The 21,277-nt window shown below is 40.5% G+C and overlaps 1 protein-coding gene across 2 annotated transcripts in view; it reads left to right on the top strand.

The window, feature by feature from the left end:
- si:dkey-246g23.2 (solute carrier family 66 member 2) overlaps positions 1 to 21,277 on the top strand; it is a 50,145-nt gene that overhangs the window by 4,614 nt on the left and 24,254 nt on the right. The gene's annotated exons all lie outside the window — the stretch shown is intronic.

The following is a 21,277-nucleotide window of genomic DNA, read 5'->3' as shown; positions in this document are numbered from 1 at the left end:
CAGCTAACAATTAAATCTTCTGATACTGAGTTGGTTACACAATTTGAATGCCATATTACATCCTGAGGTCCGGTTTCACCAAGTGGGGGTACAAAGAGGGATGGTAGGCTCTGTCCATGAATAGATCAGATCAGCCTTTGCACAAACTCAACTGAGTTCTAGAGGGTTCATGGAAGTTTGCCAAATCAGTCGTCAAGTGTTTTGTGGATCTGGAGAAGCCATTCCACTGTGTCCCTCGTGGTTTCTTGTGGGGAGTGCTCCGGGAGTATGGGGTTCGGGGCCCCTTGCTGAGGGCTGTCCAGTCCTTTTATGACTGAAGCCGGAGCTTGGTTCACAATGCCGGCAGTAAGTCAGACCTGTTCCAGGCGAATGTTGGACTTCGACAGGGCTGCCTTCCATCACCATTTCTGTTCATAATCTTTATGGACAGAATTTCTAGGTGCAGTCCGGATCCAGAGGGGGTCCGGACTGCATATGATGTTTGCAGATGATGTTGTCCTGTTGGCCACAGCAAACCTGGACCTTCAGCATGCACTTGGACGATTTGCAGCTGAATGTGATACGAGTGTGATGAGGATCAGCACCTCTAAATACAAGGCCATGGTTTTCAACAGGAAGAGGGTGGTGTGCCCTCTTCAGGTCGCTGGAGAGTCCTTGCCCCAAGTGGAGGAGTTTAAGTGTCTTGGGATCTTCTTCACAAGTGAGGGAAGGATGGAACATGAGATTGACAGACGGATCGGTGCAGCTTCTGCAGTTATGCAGTCGTTGTATAGGTCTGTCGTGGTGAAGAAGGACCTGAGTTGTAAGACGAAGCTCTCTATTTACTGGTCAATCTACGTTCCTACTCTCACCTATGGTCATGAGCTTAGGGTCATGACCGAAAGAACAAGATCCAGGATACAAGTGGCTGAAATGAGTTTCCTCCATGGAGTGGCTGGGTACACCCTTAGGGTGAGGAGCTCAGTCACCAGGGTAGAGCCACTGTTCCTGCACCTGGAGCGGAGCCAGCCACGGTGGCTCGGGCATCTGTTCCAGATGCCTCCTGGATGCCTCCCTGGGGGGGTATTCCGGGCAAGCCCTACCAGGAGTAGACCTCATGGAAGACCTAGGACATGCTGGAGAGACTGCGTCTCTCGGCTGGCCTGGGAGCACCTCGGGATCCCCCCGGAGGAGCTGAAAGAGGTGTCTGGAGAGAGTGAAGTATGGGCATCCCTCCTGAGACTATTGAAGCCCGCGACTAGGCCCTGGATAGCACTTGAAGATGGATGGATGGATGGATGGGTGTTGTATCTGTTTTCTTGTCAGCAATGCGAGAAAAGTAGCAATACCATATGAACTAGATTTAATTTCTTGCATTCTCAGCTCGTAGAACAGCTTTTCAGCTCAAACCAAGCTGTGTAAAATCAAATCCTCATCATATAAATACTACGTATCCTTTATGTACATATTAATTTGATGTTAATATAAATTATGTAAGCCTGCTTTTCTTCCATCTTTATGAAGTCTAAAATACTTTTCCAGTGAAATGTGACTTAAAATGACCCATTATATAAATATCATCTGAGATGAGTCACTTAAACTGCAGGTTTTTTTTCCTCTTAAAGGTTTTCCCTTTTATGTTAAATGGAAGCAAAAAGAAAATCAAAATAATTAGGCTGAGTTGATTTTTCCAGCCAGTTCAGAGTCAATTAATATGGTTTCAGCATCCTACTCAATTAATAAATAAACGGATGACCATTTATGTGACTAGTTTAAGAGTCACTGTCAGAATCACTGTTGCTTTTTAACACCCTGGCCATAGGAGCCAGTAAAAGCTCACTGGACCATTACTAAAGGAAAAGATGGCTCCCCTTGATAGCTGATGTTGACCCCAAGGTCATCCTTAAAACTGTTAAGAGTTCTCGTAGAGAACGCAATTTCCATTCATTCCAGATAACCTCTTCGGGGGCTGATTCAACAGAGGACCCACAGGATGTATGGAAGGGATTTAGGATTATGTGCCCCGTAGGGTGTACTAATTTACTATTTGTAACATTGTACAGCAAACCTCTTTTTGCTTTTGTCCACCCGGACAGGCGATCACATGAAGTTTTTTTCCAGGAGTGTATTGCCTCATAAATTTCCTCCATTTGTCTGTTGTTCAGCACTGAGGAGCAGTAATTAATTGTAGTACAGATGAAAATATATCGAGGACCAATTTATACAACTTTTATATCCGTCAGTGAACTAGTTTGGCACTGAATGCCAAGTAACAGGTCAATCCAAAATAAAACTAGTTTTTTTTCCCCCCGAATATCTGTAGAGTATTCTATTAGAAATGAAAGAAAATGTGGAAAAAGACTTCATTTTAATCTTACTGCACTTTGAAGGCATTCAAAGCCCTGCTATACTGATCCGTTCCAAAATTTAACGTTGGCTGTATATAAAAATAAATAAAAGTACTTGTGGCCCGAGACACATCCTCCCACCAAGTTTCATTGATTGCATTGCTCCTCAGTCTTATCTGCAGCCGTGTGGCAGCACTGTAGTGGAACAAATCAGGGGAAACACCAACAGACTCATGCTGTCTCGTCTCACACACACACGCACGCACGCACGCCAACCACACACACACACACACACACATACACACAGAGAGAGAGAGAAGCACTGTGCAATTAAACCATTTGCATGTGGTGCAGCACACAAACATGTGCTTATTTTCGTTATAAATTGTGTTTAATTAAATTACTGATAAATGTAAATTATATTTAAAAACTCAAGTCATTTCAGGTTGGTGAAAAGTCCTTCATCAGCATTTGAGCATATTGAATTCCTTGGGCAGAATGTTAAAGAAAATGGAAATGGAATGATGAGCCTGAGAGAAAGTTTTCACAGGAGAGCATGAAAAGGAAAGTCTTGTACTGTTTTCCAGTCTGTTTTGCCTGCTTTGTCTTTTAACTCTTGGTAGTGGGAGCAGTGGAAAATTGGTAGATATTAAAACAAGGAGATAGTGGAGTAGCTGTCATTTTTGTCTGTGGCTAAAATTGAAATAAAACTGTGAAGTGGTGTTCGTTAAGCTCATATCCAGAAAGGAGAACATAAGCTTTGACTGCATCTGCATCTTTGACTTCAGGTCTAATTGTCCCATGAGTGTCCTGGTGTGTCATTTTCACCCATATCAGATAAAGTTCTTTGTTTTGACACAGGAAAAATTTATGATCTGTTAAATCACATGTTCCAATTTTCCAAGTCATAAATGACAGAACAGTTACACCATACAACTTTTCTGGTCAGAATACTTGTCACAATGAAGAAACTTCAAACCTTGGCAGTTTCTACGAGCGAACCCTTTGACATTTGAAAATACTCTGCTGTTTCCTTTGTTGCATTTGATAGCGACTCAAACCAAGGCAGGCTTCAATTGGACCAGCAGTCACAACATTTGTGTGAGTGTGTGGGCATATTGTACAATATACAGTAGAATGGAACTGAAAGCTGCCAGGGGAAATATTCATCAACATAGGTACTTCCATCTTACTGTTACTGAGGGAGGTAAAATAATTTACTCTTCATGGAACATTTGTCATTGAGAAAATGTCTCATTCTTTTTCCTCTGGTCTAGCCTGGTAACTTGTGGTTATTTATGGATGTGGGCAAGTAATTCATGAACTCATTTTTGACCCCACTGACCTGAACATGTGAGACAGGGCAGTATGTTACCTCATTAGACACATAGGTAACAACCTGCCAAGCAGACATCAACCATCACCATCCATATAACAAGACAGACGTATGTGTGTGTGTGCGTGTGCGTGCGCATGCGTGCGCATTAGTGCGCCTGCGTGTCCATCCGCATAACAGTGGATGTTCGGGTATGTGTTATGAATATATCACACATTTTCCAATGTGTTTATATGTGAATGGGTTTGAAGGAGAGTCTTGGACTAACCCTAACATAATGGAACATACTTACCAGTATAAATAGGTGAGGATTTATGGCCATATCAGTTGGATGGATGTGTGTTGGTTTAGTTGTTTGTTGCTTTCACTTACAAATCCAAGTCATCAGTTGTGCAGGTTCTAACATTATTTAATCAAGTGGAAGATTGTAATTTTCAACATTGTCAATATATTTTTTTACTAGGACATGCAATGTTGATCATTTCATTGCACTTTTACAAAAAGGGGCCTCACTCTTCTTCCCATGGGGGAAACGTTTTGTGTAATGGGAAGGAATAATAACAAAATAACCCAAATATAAAATACCCAAAATGACATTTTGCAACCTGCTTTGTCAGCAGGATTTTACATGTGGCAAAATTAAGTCTAAGCTTTCTCCTCAGTCAGATTCCGTGTTTTTGTCTTTGAGAGACCCATACACGATGCAGACAACCTGCTGCATGATGTGTGGCTGCCTGGATTTATTATTATTGTGACTCAGTTGGAAGCCAAATACAGAACAGGCAATTTGACCTTCCAGCTGACTTACTCTTTGATTTTACTGTACCTATATTCATCTGTTTTTGTTTTGTCTTTCTTTCATTTCTGCCTTATTGTCTCAATTTATTCTCATTTTTTATTTTTTCTTAAATTGCTTGAACTGATTGTTAAAAACTCATAGGGAAAGGCACATCTTTTAATTCAGGGGATTAAATCTGGCCAGAAAAGAATTTCACCCCAAAGAAACAAAACTGCTAATCATGGACAACCAAAAAATAAATAAATGAATAAAAAATCTAGCTTTCATAATCTTAGCCCAAAGTTGTAGTGGCATCACAATACCACACATGAATCTATAAAACTCTCTCCGGAGACCCCTTGTGATTCTCAGAGGGTTAATGCATATTAGTCCTTGACTCTGCAATGTCAAGCCACTGAGGTACCATGGTAACACAAATCCCTGTTGGGTTAAAGCTCATTATTTCTTCTTCAGCTTCAGCTTTGACTTCATGATTCAGCCGTGACTTTGCTGCTCTGTGTGTTGTGCTGTGATTAAATCTGATAATGGAGAATGAGATGGAGTCAAACTTAAAAACACTTCTGCTGTGCCCATTAAGAGAAAACTCCCTCAACATCCAGTGTACGACTCACATGTAGAGGAAGTGGAAAATACCATTTTGTGTATAGTAGCCAGTGCTCAATGGCGCCAGTTCTGCTGTGCTTATTGGAGGGGTGATTTTATGTCCTGGGCGCTGTGCAGCCACAAAAAACTTTTCTGATATAATCTCTGACAATGTACAACAGCAGCTGTTCATAGCAAATATCCCAGTCTGTCTGGGAAAATAAGCACACTACCTACAAAAAATATTAATAATGAGACAACCAGTTTAATAAAATCTGTCTCTTTGTAGACTTTTTGGGTCATTCATTTTGAAACTTAAACTGCTCTATCAGATAATTATCAGAGTAACAATTAGAACAACAATCTTGAGTGACCTGCGTGAAAATTGTTCAATCTAAATAGCGCATAGTTGAAAATGTGAGTAGAACTGTTAGCTCATTTTTGTAAACCCATTTCAACATTCAACATTCAAGCTGAGGTAGGCCATGATTTAAAAACGTCTAATCATCAAAACTATTTGAGTAATCTGAAATTAGTTTATTCAGATAGACTTACTGAGCAAATGGCACACCTGTAACACTACCATTCATTCATGATAGGAGCATTTGTTGTTTTTGCAAGCTGGTCATGTTGGAAGCCACTACAGTTCTATTCTGTTCTGAGTATCCTGATAACAAAATATTGTATGATCAGAATGACCTGGTACTGTAGATGGATATTAGGTTATCTGTAGATAGTATGATAAAGAGAAATATATTTTATACACAGATTAATGTGTGAGGTTCATCTATTTATCCTCTTAATAATCCAACAGTTTCCTCTGGGTTACCATGGTTTGCCACCTCTCCACAGATGACTATGTTCCTGTCACACATTAACTAGGAAACATGTTCCATTTCCCCAATGTGATTAACACCTTAACACTGGAACAGAGTCCCACTGAATGATACGCTAATATCACATGGAACTGCTGCTGAGTGGAAACTCTCAGTAACACTCAGATTTCTCTGTTCCAACCTGTTGTTGTTTTTCTTCTTTCCTCTTCTGCCTGAGATGTTGCAACAAGCAAGTGAACAGTGAGGCAACCACAATGCAAGAAACAAGGTAGTTGATGGCATATCCTCTTCCGGCTGTGTCAGAGACTGGACACAAATTTCCTGGGTCCAGTTTCATTTTCATCACTTGAAACATTTACCATGTTCCTGAGTTAAAGAGGCTCTCTATTGCTGCTGCTTAAGTTACCATGTGCAAAGGGAAGTTAAGGCAGTCTTGTCAGTCATCAAAAATAAGAATGATCAGAAGGACTGCACCTCGTCATAGCTTTAAATAAAGTAATTCACCATTTTATTCATTTTGTCATCAGATTAGAAACATTAAGCAATATGATGACATCACAGCCTGAGCAGAACTATCCATAATGTATGCTCTTTAAATGCATTACATTTGGAAATGTCAACATCAACCAAGTAATTACATAATTCTATTTTCACACAAACTGTCATTACTTTGTAATACAGTACATTTAATAAAAGTCAACAATATTTTGAATATCAAATCTGTTTCACCCAGTCAGGCTGTTTTCAACAGTCATCATGGGTCAAATATCAAATTTAACATATGTAATCAGTATTGAAACAACACAGAGTGAATTTATTTGAAATGAGAATTGTTTTACACACACACACACACACACACACACACACACACACACACACACACACACACACACACACACACACACACACACACAGACCACCTCATAAACCATCATCTCTTCTACTTTTCTATAAATGTCACATTGTCGTGAAAAGCTTTTCACACACACACATTGTAATTTTGCAGCTAAGAATAGCTTCTCCCACACCCCCTTGCATTATCTTGTATTTACACATGCTTATCTCAGTTGGAAGAAAGCCTCACATTGATAACATGCCTGACCTTGGTTGTCCTAATAAATAGTTTGGAACCATTTAGCCATGCTGTTGTGTCCTTATCTGGACCGCCTGACTCGTCTATCTGGTCAGCAGCTGATTATCAAGTCAGATCCCCTTCACACATCGCCAAGCTTAACTTTGACTCTGCTCGTCGTTTAAAATGCGGTGAGAGAAAGAAACAATGTACTTTTCTATGTTGACATCATTTGTTGTTTTTACACTCACATCGCAGCCATCTGTGAGAGGGTGTACGAGGGTGACAGAATTGAACCAAGTCTGCCAGAGACGGTCTGGTTAATTTGATTATCTCTGTCATGCTCTCCAATCATGAGTTCTCCAGTAATGCTTGACCTCCTCAGCTCCATCCACTCCACTCCACCATCCCATCAAGGTCACTGCAGCTCATTCATCAGCCTCACTGCTCCTAGTTTTATTTCCCATTAGACAGACGGCAGCTTGGCCTACCTCCCAGACACTTCAAACTTTTATAACCAATAAATTCACATGTAATGCTGTTAAAGTTTTCACTTTAAACTTAAATCAATTAAATTTAAACAAAATATTTTACAGATCAATGAAATGGATGGAATGAAACAGACATTGGGAGCGGTTGAGAGAATCTGTTCCACACAGACTGAAGGAACGGTGGATTAAACCACCAACCTTCTCATCGTTTCTTTGCTCCACCACTTGAGTCTCATTAATTTAACTGCTAAACTATGACTAAAAGTAAAACGTTATTATTAAAAATAATAAAAACTACTAAAAAAATACAAGTTTATGTTGACTACTAGAAAGAACAAAAATGAACCTTTTTCTTGCCTTATCAATGCAGCTCTGGACATCTGTGATAAAAGGCTGAGCAGCTTGTAGAATATCCATCAATTTTCATATTTTAGGTCCCGCACCTTGTTTGACCTTCCAATGATGCTCGGTTTGTTACCATTATGTTACCATTATGGTTACAGTGCATTCTTAAATAATGGCATTGTCTTAATGTGTTACAGTAACATTTTAGTGCCATGCTGTTCACATTTTACTTCCAAGTTACAACAAAGGCTCAAAATGCTCTTTTTTTGTATGTAGAATTTTCTGTCCCGTAGAAACAAATTTGTTTACTTGTAGGAGTCACATCTGTTTCCTCCCACATTTGGAAAAAGACTTGCTTGACTTATAAATTTCATATTTGAGAAACAATAGTAAAAATAAACCTTCTACTTGATATATTTATCGTGTAAACTACCATACATTGATGATATTAATATTCCCACTAATGGTTTGAGTTTTTGTAATTAAGGGTAATTCATCTAACCTGGAACAGACAGAGCAGCAGAAGTTGTAATATATTGTATATTATTCATTAAAACTAGACAGGAAATCTAATTTCAGTCCACTGATTTAAGCTACTTTCCTTTTTATTTTTTATGTAAGTCACAACTTTAACAATTTTAAAATAAAAACATAAAATTGTCTACACTTTTAAGAGTTATTACATTATTATTATTATTATTATTATTATTAATAAAGTAATTAATCCTTTTAATGATCCCTGTAGAGAAATAATTTGTGCACTCTAAATATTCACACATGTATATACACCGTACAGGCCGGCGCGTGCGCGCGCACACACACACACATACACACACACACACACACACACACACACAGGGCTTGTAGGCATGCAGGTAATGGGAGGTAGAGTGGCAGGCAGCTTTCACTTGGGGCCCATCATGAGCAACTTGTAGGGGGACAGTGCCTTGCTCAAGGGCACCTCGGCAGTGCTCATGTGGTGAACTAGCACCTCCCACTGCTAGTTCACAATCCAAAAGTTTTGGCCCCTACAGGTTTTTAAGTGGCTACCTCCTGGTCCCTAGCCCAAGACTTAGTGGCTGAGCTACAGTACTTCCGCCCCAAACTTTATAACATCAAAAAGTAAATGTTTATATTTGGTTATACCGCTAACAAGACTCAAAAGCTCTGATAGCTCATACTGTAAATTTTAGAATAGATTAGTTATTTATATTACAAATTTAGCAGTCTGAGACTGCTCATACAGATGCTAAAACTCATTTGCAAGTAGGACATAAAAACTCTTGTATCTGAAGTAAAAACACTTATTTTATGCTGCATTCTCCTGCATTTGTAATTAGTCTGATGTTGACAGCATGAGTTTGCAAAGTTAAATGTAAAAGGTTGGAATATTCTGGCCCATCACAATCTCTTCGTGTTCCCTCAGAATTCAAGTAGAATTGAGAGAGATCGGTATCTGAAAACCTGTTCTAATGAAGGATTTTTGGTGAGGATGTAGGGCTGTGATTTAGTCGTTTGTCATGGTTGGCAGAGATTATTTAACAGCTCGCACACATAGCAAGAAAACATGTCTGTTCACTCATCGCAGCAGGTAATCCTTCAAAGATTGATAGGCAGCACTTCCTTTGGATCAATTTAAAACATTCATTTTGCTGCTGACAGCAAATCCTGAACTAGTAAAGAACTTTGAAAAGAGAACACTAAAGCATCTGAAGGTCAAAACACCTGCAGACACAGCCAGTGTTGTGGCATCTTTAAGATTAAAGACTTACAAATTAAGCTGGCATTTGAGGTAAAATAGACAGCTGATACAGGACAAGTGAAGGGCATTGCCAGTGATGTTTTTTTATTTAAATAATGGGACTTACAGAAAAGATCCTGAAAAAGAGAGCTACACAGAGTATGAAGTCCTAGTATGGAAAAACCTGATGAGATAATGCAGTTCTCTTTAATCTGTTGGAAATACAACAATAAATGTTAGGCACATTTGGGACACACCTCATTCATCTTTTCTTAACCAGTTTAATTTTTCTGACGATAAATATTTTCATTGAATCTTTAAGGGTAAGAATATTGAAGTCATTGTTACATATCGGAGACCAAATGGTCACATAATCATTGTGGATCATTAAAGTCAATAGAGCTCATTATTTACGCGTCTTCTGGATCAAGAAACCAGGAAGAACACATTTACGTGGTGAGGAAGCAATCAATCTCGGAAGCGCAGTCGTTGTTCACTCACGAGGGCAAAGCTGTCCTCCTTCAGAAGTGCTGTTGCTGCATAAACTAAGCAGAAAGAGTGCTGATGAAAGATTATTCCCTGAAAGAAGGAATAGAAAATATTACAATGTTGTTCATCGTCTTCTTTTTTTGATTAGCTGTCAAAACATGCAGTAAACAAGAAGGAAGAAATGGAACAATTACTCAAATTTTGGGGGGTGAACATGTAGTTAGGGGTGTGCATTTTTTTCTTTCTCACAGCATGGTGATTAATCAAAGAAAGAAATGATGCAGATCTATTTTGCCAGAGGAACATAAAAAAACTGAACAGAGTCTGCAGCAAAACAAAACTTGACAGTCTGCCTTCATGTTTATTGTTGTTCTGTCCATGTGTGCCTGTTGGGCTGAAAATGTAAAAGTGAGTATCTTTAGTTAGGCTATGTCATCACAGTGGTCACACAAATAACATTTTGCCAATTTACTCAGCAGCGGTAACTGGTGTTTTTGGCTTCAAAGGTTTCCATTGTCTAGCAAAACAAACTTTTAATAATGTGTGTAACACTCTTTGCCTTTTTTAGGTCGAACGAGAAAGATGGATACAGCGAGGAGCGTAAGTATTTACAGCCCCTGCAATTTTGCAAGTTCTCCCACTTAGAAAATAGGGAGAGGCCTTAAGAGTTCATTTTAGAAGCATTTCCACTGTTAGACACATAATCTAAAAAGAAAAATCCATACAAATAAATCATTGAAAAATCATACAATGTGATTTCCTTTTTTTTTTTGCGAACTGGCAAAATCGCAGGGGCTGTAAATACTTCTCACTGTAACAAGAATAATAGCAGGTTTGGAGCCATCTTCGAGGTGGGAGGTTTATGATGGGATGAGATGCCAGAATCTTATGGGAAAGTTGGAAGTTTGTATAAAAATGATCATTGTACTTGTGAAGGACTTTAATATTTTTGTTGGTGACAGTGTGGGGCTGTCAGGAACTATGTTTCTCTGTTTTGATGAGGAACTAACCCTGACCTCATAGATATTCCATAATTCAGTAATAACTGATCCATTGCCACATTAATCTTACTTTTCATCCTTAATAACCGCTTGTCATTGTCAATAGGAATCTCTATTCAAGGTCACCATTAGGAATTCAAGCAATAAGTCAAGTTGTGAATATATTACCTGGATGTTTCTGCATGAATGACTTTTCTGATACAGAAATATTATGTAAATGGTGTGCTAGTCATCTGTGTGAATAGATATTCATGAGGAAATTCAGCCAGGCTTTTTATTTTGGTGGATGTGAGTAAACAGAACTTAGAGGGTTCACTCCAGTGCTGTCAGCGATATATGACACAATGTGGATTTCTTTTAGAACTTATTTTAATGTTCTTTTATCTCATAAAAGATAAGAATACAGGATGATATTTTGACCACCACAACAGTGAAGCAACAAATATAAACAGAATTAAGAATGTATGGTAATGACTTTTTACAGCAGAGCCAAAGGAAAACTAAAATACATACTGTGCTTTGGGGAATATGGGGAATACAGTATGCCTTTATCCCTTGTGGCAGACAAACACAGGCTATGGAAAAATGATAGTCACTCATATTGCACTCCTCATTTTGTGTGTGCATGTTGTGTAGTAGTCTAAAAGTAGGTAAAAAGAGTGTCGGATAGAGTGATGAGTCTGAAGCTAGAAATAGAAGGTGTGATGTTCAATGTTGTTAGCAGGTATGCTCCACAGGTAGGATGTGAGCTGGAGGAGAAGGAGAAATTCTGGTCGGACTTTGATGAAGTGATGCAGAGCATGCCTAGAAGTGAGAGAGTTGTCATTGGAGCAGACTTCAATGGACATGTTGGTGCAGGAAACAGAGGTGATGAGGATGTGATGGGCAGGTTTGGTATCCAGGAGAGGAACGCAGAAGGACAGATGGTAGTTGACTTTGCAAAAAGGATGGAAATGGCTGTAGTGAATACTTTCTTCCAGAGGAGGCAGGAACATATGTGACCTATAAGAGTGGCGGTAGGAGCACACAGGTAGACTACATCTTGTGTAGACGGTGTAACCTGAAAGAGATCAGTGACTGCAAAGTAGTGGTAGGTGAGAGTGTAGCCAAACAGCATAGGATGGTGGTGTGTAGGATGACTCTGGTGGTGAGGAAGATCAAGAGGGCAAAGGCAGAGCAGAAGACGAAATGGTGGAAGCTGAAACAGGAAGAGTGTTGCATGACTTTCAGGAGGGAGTTAAGACAGGCTCTGGGTGGTCAGGAGGTGCTTCCAGATGACTGGACAACCACAGCTAATGTGATCAGGGAGACAGGTAAGAGAGTACTTGGTGTGTCATCTGGAAGGAAAGTAGATAAGGAGACTTGGTGGTGGAATGAGGAGGTACAGGAGTGTATACAGAGAAAAAAGGTTAGCTAAGAAGAAGTGGGACACTGAGAGGACTGAGGAGAGTAGACAGGAGTACAGGGAGATGCAGCGTAAGGTGAAGGTAGAGGTAGCAAAGGCCAAACAAGAAGCTTATGATGACTTGTATGCTAGGTTGGACAGTAAGGAGGGAGAGACTGATCTATACCGGTTGGCAAGACATAGAGATGGGAAGGACGTGCAGCAGGTTAGGGTGATTAAGGATAGGGATGGAAGTCTATTGACAGGTGCCAGTAGTGTGATGGGAAGATGGAAAGAGTACTTTGAAGAGTTGATGAACGTGGAAAATGAGAGAGAACAAAGTCTAGAAGAGGTGACTGTTGTGGACCAGGATGTAGCAAAGATTAGTCAGGATGAAGTGAGGAGGGCATTGAAGAGGATGAAGAGTGGAAAGGCAGTCGGCCCTGATGATATACCTGTAGAGGTATGGAAGTGTCTAGGAGAGGTGGCAGTAGAGTTTCTGACTGGGTTGTTCAACAGGATCTTAGATAGTGAGAAGATGCCTGAGGAATGGAGGAGAAGTGTGCTGGTACCCATTTTTAAGAACAAGGGAGATGTGCAGAGTTGTGGCAACTACAGAGGAATAAAGCTGATGAGCCATACAATGAAGTTATGGGAGAGAGTAGTGGAAGCTAGACTAAGGGCAGAAGTGAACATTTGTGAGCAGCAGTATGGTTTCATGCCAAAAAAAGAGTACTACAGATGCAGTATTTGCTTTGAGGATGTTGATAGAGAAGTACAGAGAAGGCCAGAGGGAGCTGCATTGTGTTTTTGTAGATATGGAGAAAGCTTACGACAGGGTGTCCAGAGAGGAACTGTGGTATTGTATGAGGAAGTCTGGAGTGGCAGAGAAGTATGTTAGAGCAGCGCAGGACATGTATGAGGACTGTAAGACAGTGGTGAGGTGTGCTGTAGGTGTGACAGAGGAGTTCAAGGTGGAGGTGGGACTGCATCAGGGATCAGCTCTGAGCCCCTTCTTGTTCGCTATGGTGATGGACAGGCTGACAGATGAGGTTAGACAGGAATCTCCATGGACTATGATGTTTGCAGATGACATTGTGATCTGTAGTGAGAGCAGGGAATAGGTGGAGGAGAAGCTAGAGAGGTGGAGGTTTGTCCTGGAAAGGAGAAGAATGAAGGTTAGCTGCAGTAAGACAGACTACATGTGTGTGAATGAGAGGGACCCAAGTGGAAGAGTGAGGTTACAGGGAGAAGAGATCAAGAAGGTGGAGGATTTTAAGTACTTAGGGTCAACAGTCCAGAGCAATGGAGAGTGTGGAAAAGAGGTGAAGAAGTGTGTACAGGCAGGATGGAACGGGTGGAGGAAAATGTCAGGTGTGATGTGTGATAGAAGAGTTTCAGCTAAAATGAAAGGAAAGGTGTACAAAACTGTGGTGAGACCAGCGATGTTGTTTGGTCTAGAGACAGTGTCACTGAAGAAAAGACAGGAGACAGAGCTGGAGGTAGCAGAGATGAAGATGCTGAGGTTGTCTCTGGGAGTGACCAGGAAGGATAGGATCACGAATGAGTACATCAGAGGGACAGCACATGTTAGAGGTTTTGGAGATAAAGTCAGAGAGGCCAGACTGAGATGGTTTGGACATGTCCAGAGGAGAGATAGTGAATATATTGGTAGAAGGATGCTGAGTTTTGAACTGCCAGGCAGGAGGCCTAGAGGAAGACCAAAGAGGAGGTTTATGGATGTAATGAGGGAAGACATGAAGGTAGTTGGTGTGAGAGAAGAGGATTCAAAGGACAGGGCTAGATGGAGGAAATTGATTCGCTGTGGCGACCCCTGAAGGGAAAAGCCGAAAGGAAAAGAAGAAGATTGTTGTGTAGTAGTCTGTGTGAATTGTCATGAAGAAATAAAAAAAAAAGTCTTAAAAATCTTTTAAAACTGACATATATTGATGCAAAGGTTAACCAAAATCCTACTTTCTCTTGTTAGGGTCACCTTGACTAGTCTGCCACGCTACATCATATACATATGACAATTTCTTTCACTTGTAATTATGTATAACCCTCAAATACATAGAACTATTCTTTAAGTTGATCTAGACAAAATAGAATAAATCAGAAGCATAATTTTTGGTTGGTTGTCTTGTGTTAGCAGGTCAGTGTGCAGCTTATTGCACATCCTGCTTGTCTAATAATCGTAAATAAAGAATAAACTTGTAATGATTTTGACTTAGGTCTCTCACAAAGTTTGCTCTCTTAGCTCTCTTATCTGTCGTCCAACAGATATTTGGCTGAGTACCATTTACCTTTTGACATAATACCATAACAACACAAATACTTGGAACCTAATGGTATCTTGACTCTGTTCTCTGCACAGTTTCACTCAAACCCAGAATGGCACTCAGTGTTTGTGGAAATTGGCTCAGTTGTTTTTGTGTGATGATACAAAGTGATTAAAAAATTGTTGTGTAAGTAACAAAATTTTGTGTGCCGCTGAGATAGGCTCCGGCACCCCGTGACCCGCTGCGGCGGATACAGCGGTGGTAATCTGAAGATGACTCACTTTCCTAAGTTAAAAATGTTCGAGTTCAAGAGGAGAAAACCCACAAGAATGGTAATTTGCTCCTGTGTGTTTGTCTTATCACAGTCTCACAGTAACTTAATCTGGCATTTTCTATTGATAGCAGTTCTTATTATTATGTAACTGTTAATATTTGTTTTGACCCATTTTAATAATTGGAAAACTCTATTATATCCTTTGGGTCCTATAAGAAAGCTGCTTCTATATCCTAATTAGACCAGTGAGCTGAGCACTCAACAGAGATGTCAAACATCAAACATTATAAAATACACAGAGCAGACTCCACAGAGCTGAGTGCCCACTGATAGTGCTGAGTCAGCATATCTCAAAGCTCTGTAGCTGTCAGTGTCCATCCTTGTCTCTGTCTCTGAATGTCTCAGCTCCACGCTGTTGTTGAAGCTCCCAGTTTGATGGGAAAACACAACTGGGGTTCGTCTTTGTCTATACACCTGACCACTCTCCTTCTCTCTCTGATTTGCCCACCCTCATTCTTATTTTAGGCAGGTTTGAGGTGAGGGCTAACAGAACAGAAGATATATCTTAAGATAGACCTGTTAGGCCCCGTTCAGACTGCAGGCATATCAGATTTCTTTCCATATCTGATTTTTAGGGATTTACAATGTTTTTAGCAAGTGGAATGTGATCTTGCTCTGTTCAGACTGGGCCACATTATCGGCCGATGTGACAGGTTGCCGTAGCAACGACGTCAGGGCGGAGACGTCGTTCAGTGCGTGTAATGTGCGAGATCATATAATTGCGACAGCGGCAATAGCAAAAACGACGAACGTGAAGTATTGTTACCTTAGCATATTGGCGATATCCCTGTCTGATAGGGTTGGAGAAAACACACACACACACACCAGACATTGTCATTTTCTTCTGTGTTTTACCGTTCTAATGCACGACGCTGTTCCTTCTGGCGCCTTGCTCTCATGTTGCGAATATGACATCCCGGCCCGCCGTATATGATCTGAGTGTTGGGAGCTGTTCAGACTGCAGATGCCTCTGTCCCTATCTGACACGACACAACCTCCCAAATGTGGTTTCAATCCGTCCCGCAAAAATCCGATTGGGACAGACCGACCACGAGATATGCAACATCAATCTGGATGGGCTAAAAATCGGATATAGACCACTAGTCTGAACAAGGCCTTAGAACTATAAAAGTCATGAGTCACACACTGCATGTGCATAACAAAACTGTACATAAATGTAATAGCAGTGTTTGCCATATTTGAGTTGAAGTAAAGATTCTAAGATTTTGTCTGTGCAAACAAAACCCGGATAGCGATTTCACTCCACCCCGGTTCTGCTACTGGTTCCGGAACAAATTCGTGAACCAGGCCCGGAACGGAGTCCACTTGCACAACAGGACGAACGCGGAACGGACAGGGACCATGGACCCAAACCAGATCCGGCGCGGAGCCAATCCGGATCCATTCATAAAGCAGCTCAGCCATCCTGACCTGGTCTGGAACCATTCATGAAGCGGATGATCCGGCGCGGACCCGTTCTGGATACAATTTCAAACAGCTGTTGTGTCTTCATGTGTGATCCACTCCGACATCTGTTTTGAGTCTTGGAAATGACTATGTACTACAAAAAATGTATGAACAAATAATTAATTGACAAGTGTTTGATGATAGATGATTATATATACTGTATATATATATGTGTGTGTGTGTGTGTGTGTGTGTGTGTGTGTGTGTGTGTGTGTGTATAAGTGTATGTTTGTACAGTATATAATAGATGCATATAACAGATGAGACTAAAGTTGTTTTGCATATCCAATGATTCCGAGTACAAACTCGCAGAAACTGTCTCTGAGAACCTCCTCTGCGTGCTCATCATCCTCGTCAGAATTTTTGCCTGACTGCACATCAGTGTGCAGAAGCTTTTCTACATCAATGTTTGGCACGTTGAAGAGCAGTTCTCTTCACTGATGAATCTTTGTTCATGCTGCACTGAGCAGATGGCAGTCAACAAGAATGGCATCATGTGGGTGATTGCTTTATTTGGTTGTTTTATGTTGTGAAGAGACCAGCAGTAAATCTGAGGTTATGGACAGGCTTAAGCTATGTAGAAAGGACACAGGTGCATTTTTTTTTCATTTTGAATGTACAGAGACCATAAGGCCGTTCATTTGTTCTTTACTGTCATTTCATGTTTCACGTTGCAGCACAAAAATACATGGCTCATGTTGCATGGATCTGAGTAAATGGAAGCTGAAAACTTCCCAGTTTATGGAGCATCTGAATGCTCGCCATACAACATCTTCGGGTTGATCTGGACTGATATGTACAACAATGTGTTCCAAATGTTACTAACATCCAGGAACTTTGTATTGCCAGTGAAGAGAAGTGGAATACATTTTCACAGGCCACAATAATGTGATTGACTTCATGCAAAAGAGATGTTACACTGCAACAGGTAAATGATGGTCACATCAGATACCTTATTTTCAGTGCTCACTTATACAAACGTAAAGTAGACTTTGACTTATCCTTTCTCAAGTAACTTCACATCTCCCCAGAATAACTCCATACACAAGTATTGAGTGTCTTGGCATTACGCCCTTATTCTGTTTTGGTAATTGAATTTTCTGATCTTGAATTGGGTTTGTGAAAACAAAGAGTCTATGTGGAGAAAGATTGTCTGAGGTGTTTGAAGTGTGGTCCTGGTCTGACTACCCATTAGTTGAGGGGATACTGTGAGGAAAAGGTCAGGCTACCTGTCTTAGGTGCTAGGACGTGTGTGTGGGTAGGTGTAAGTGCGTTTGCGTGTGAAGACACTTTTTTTTTAGGTAGACAACTGGAATAAACTTGAAACACTGGCAGGAACATCGTTAACTGGTCATGGAAAGGAGACCGGGGATGATGCGTGATAGATAATGACACCATTATTGATGCTTTGATTTCTGTCGTCATTATCCTCATATTAATCAGAACAATACATTTTTCAAGCAAGGGTACAGGGCTGCCTAAGTGAGAAAATGGATTTAATTGCTGGAAATATAAATGTTTGCGTTTTTGCGTGCCACAGATAAGCAGGAAAGAATGTTGGGGGAAGCCAAATTAGAAAGTGAGATATGAAAATGTGACAAGCTCAGCATGCCATTTTTATACACTGAAAAGTTGATGTTAGTTTTGAAATAACACTCCCTACATATTTGCTGCTGTCAGCATGTTTATACTTCACCACCTTGGCCTCTTTGAAAAAAAGAAATGAAAGGGCTTTTATGTTGCTGATGAAGCACAGCCTCTCAGCCTCCCTTGACTTTCCAGTCTCCCTCACTCAGCCACCAGTGGCGGCCGGTTTGATGTAGTGTGGAAGTAAGGGAGGCGTTAGGATTGAGCAGGTTCATGTAACCGAGTGTGTCGAGCCCTGTATCTCCGGCTCTGTGGCTTATGTCGGTTTCATTATGAGGATACAGTGTATATGTATTCCAAAAATGTGTGTGAAAGAGTTACTAAACATGAATGTGGTGAATGTTGTATGTATGTGTATTGCTTTGCTTCCCATTCCACCTTGTGTATATTCTCACATGTTGGCATAGTGATTTTTTGTGTCTCCTGGTGATGAAGTCATTAATCACCCTCACTGTTTGTTGCAAACACACCTCACTGCACTTGCTGCAAGATGTCTCAATTTGGCTGTCCCAGGATGCAACAGCAGATGCACCCCACTGGAGTGGAATGAGAGACATCCCAGGCTGATGGTGTGTCTGTATGTTTGTGTGTGTATGCCTACGCAGGAGTACACACTAGGTTTGTAGTATTCCTCATTGCCCATTATCAAGAGAAAATTGGGATGAAGTATCTATCTCAAGGATATAATTGCATATAGACAGGAGGAATCGGGGCTCAAACTACCAACCGTCTGATAAGTGGATGCTGTTTTTCATCTAAGCCACAGCCACATCCATTTTGTGTCATAAATGGTAACTTGACAGCAATAAAATGTTCAAAAAACAAGCAGAGCCATACTTTCATGACTTGTGAAGAGAAGTACTGTAATATGATTAAGTGATTATTAGTTTGGACAGTGTTCTGCTTTATATTTCATAATAGCTCTAATGAAAGTTCTGACTGAACTGATGCTGGAATTACTAATCAACAACTTTGATTAAGCATTAAAAATTAATTCATGACCTTTTTAATGTATCAGTCTGTATTTTAAATATATTAAATACGTTTTGGACTGAGGGCGGCACAGTGGCGCAGTGGGTAGCGCTGTCCCCTCACAACATGGCGGGTCGGTGTTCGAGTCCCGCTCTGTGCGGAGTTTGCATGCTGTCCCTGTGTCTGCGTGGGTTCTGTCCGGGTTCTCTGGCTTCCTTTCACCTCCAAAAGCATACGCTTCAGGTTGATTGGCTAGTCCCAAATTGCCCGTAGGAGTGAGTGAGTGTGTGTGTGCGTGGTTGTCTGTCATTGTGTGACAGACACACAATGTCTGTCACACACAGACATTGTGTGTGTCCCCCGCTCCAGTGCCCGGAGTGTCCCCCGCCTCACGCCCTATGCCAGCTGAGATAGGATCCAGCTCCCCGTGACCAGCTATGGCGGATAAAGCGGCAGAAAATGAATGAATGAAGTTTTGGACTGGTTATTATAAAAATAAAGGATTTTCATAATTAACTTCAGTTGGACTAAAAGTGGAATAATGGAAAATTAATTTTCAAAATTAAATAAAAGCATTTAATAATAATTGCAACTTATTTTATATGGAGAACTCTTGGCAATCTTTTTTACATTTGTTATCCATCTTAATCTAAACTGAAGAACAAATACACATAGTCCACACATGAGCATGCGTCAGTGAGAAAGGTAACATTTGCACATATTGTATATTAAGGTCAGGTGCTTCACTGTAAGTAGCGTTACACTGCAGTTCCCACACTAATCTATCCATAAATCCCCTTTAGCCAATGTCAGCTGGTGTTCCGCTGCTCCACGATCATACATAAGCAATGAGACTTTATTGATCATCTCGCATTATGATCCATTAAGAAGATAGCAGATGGTGACGAGGATGTAGATTTATCCGGCCTAATGTCTCCTCTCACAAGCTATGAACTTTTCATGGAAGCTTCCGTTACGGCATCCAAGCTGTGAGTTCAGAAGGTTAAAGGTTTCAGAACTGAATAGCTTGACTCTGTCCATACCCTGGAGTGGTCCACCTTTGAGCTGAGTAGAATGTCAGTATTCCTAAAAAGTCAGGCCTCTGGAGTGTTTGATAGGGTGTCAGTGGACCCCGACAAAAAAATTTCAGTTCATTCATTTGTTTCAATCCCATCAAGTAGCATGAAGATTGTTTAAAAAAAATATGAATCTGTCTTCAGTGTTGAAAAATTTCAGAGCCGCTGTGTAAGCAATATTTAGAAGATGGTATTTATCAATGAATTTTAAAATCCATTCATGATTAATAGTGGTGTGTCAGTAGAAAAGGACCAAAGGTATTAAACTTTCTAAATGTATAGTCTGAGCCTAACATTTCTATTACAACGTAATAGAAATGTAAGAGGTCTAAGACGTCTCATTCATCTTTTTTCCACTCACTTATGCATGTGCACTGTATTGATTTAGAAGTGCTGTCTTTGCAGAATTTCTGTACATCCTTTAATGAAACATCCTGCTCTTTCTTCCAGCTTTTTCGTGCTTTATCACCCTTTCAATCTGTTCCTGTCACTGTTGCTTTTCCGTTTCCATCTTCACATACTGTAGGCACTTTCTCACTATCAGGAATCCACACACAAATATGTACACACTTTCTCAGTCTCGCTGTTGCTTTTTCATTTTAATATGTCTTCAGGCTTTGCTGTCTGCTTTATCTCCTTTAATCAGTCCAATCTCACAACTCCACCTGTAATGTTTGTTTAATGTAGCATATTCATGACTTTAACATCCCTTTGGGTTCCCTTGGGGTTGTCTGCCCTTTACCCACAACCAAATTATACAAGATATGTGAATTAGGGACTCTAAGCATCACTGATGACAAGAACTAAACACTTTTTTTTCTCTGTCTGATCTCCTGAAGACTTTAGCCAATGTCAGCTGGTGTTCCGCTGCTCCACGATCATACATAAGCAATGAGACTTTATTGATCATCTCGCATTATGATCCATTAAGAAGATAGCAGATGGTGACGAGGATGTAGATTTATCCGGCCTAATGTCTCCTCTCACAAGCTATGAACTTTTCATGGAAGCTTCCGTTACGGCATCCAAGCTGTGAGTTCAGAAGGTTAAAGGTTTCAGAACTGAATAGCTTGACTCTGTCCATACCCTGGAGTGGTCC

Source organism: Antennarius striatus, chromosome 4 (genome assembly GCF_040054535.1).
Source record: "Antennarius striatus isolate MH-2024 chromosome 4, ASM4005453v1, whole genome shotgun sequence".
In the NCBI taxonomy this organism is placed as follows: Eukaryota; Metazoa; Chordata; class Actinopteri; order Lophiiformes; family Antennariidae; genus Antennarius; species Antennarius striatus.
Note: the sequence above shows the minus strand (reverse complement) of the source record. Positions and strands in the feature narration are given on the sequence as shown.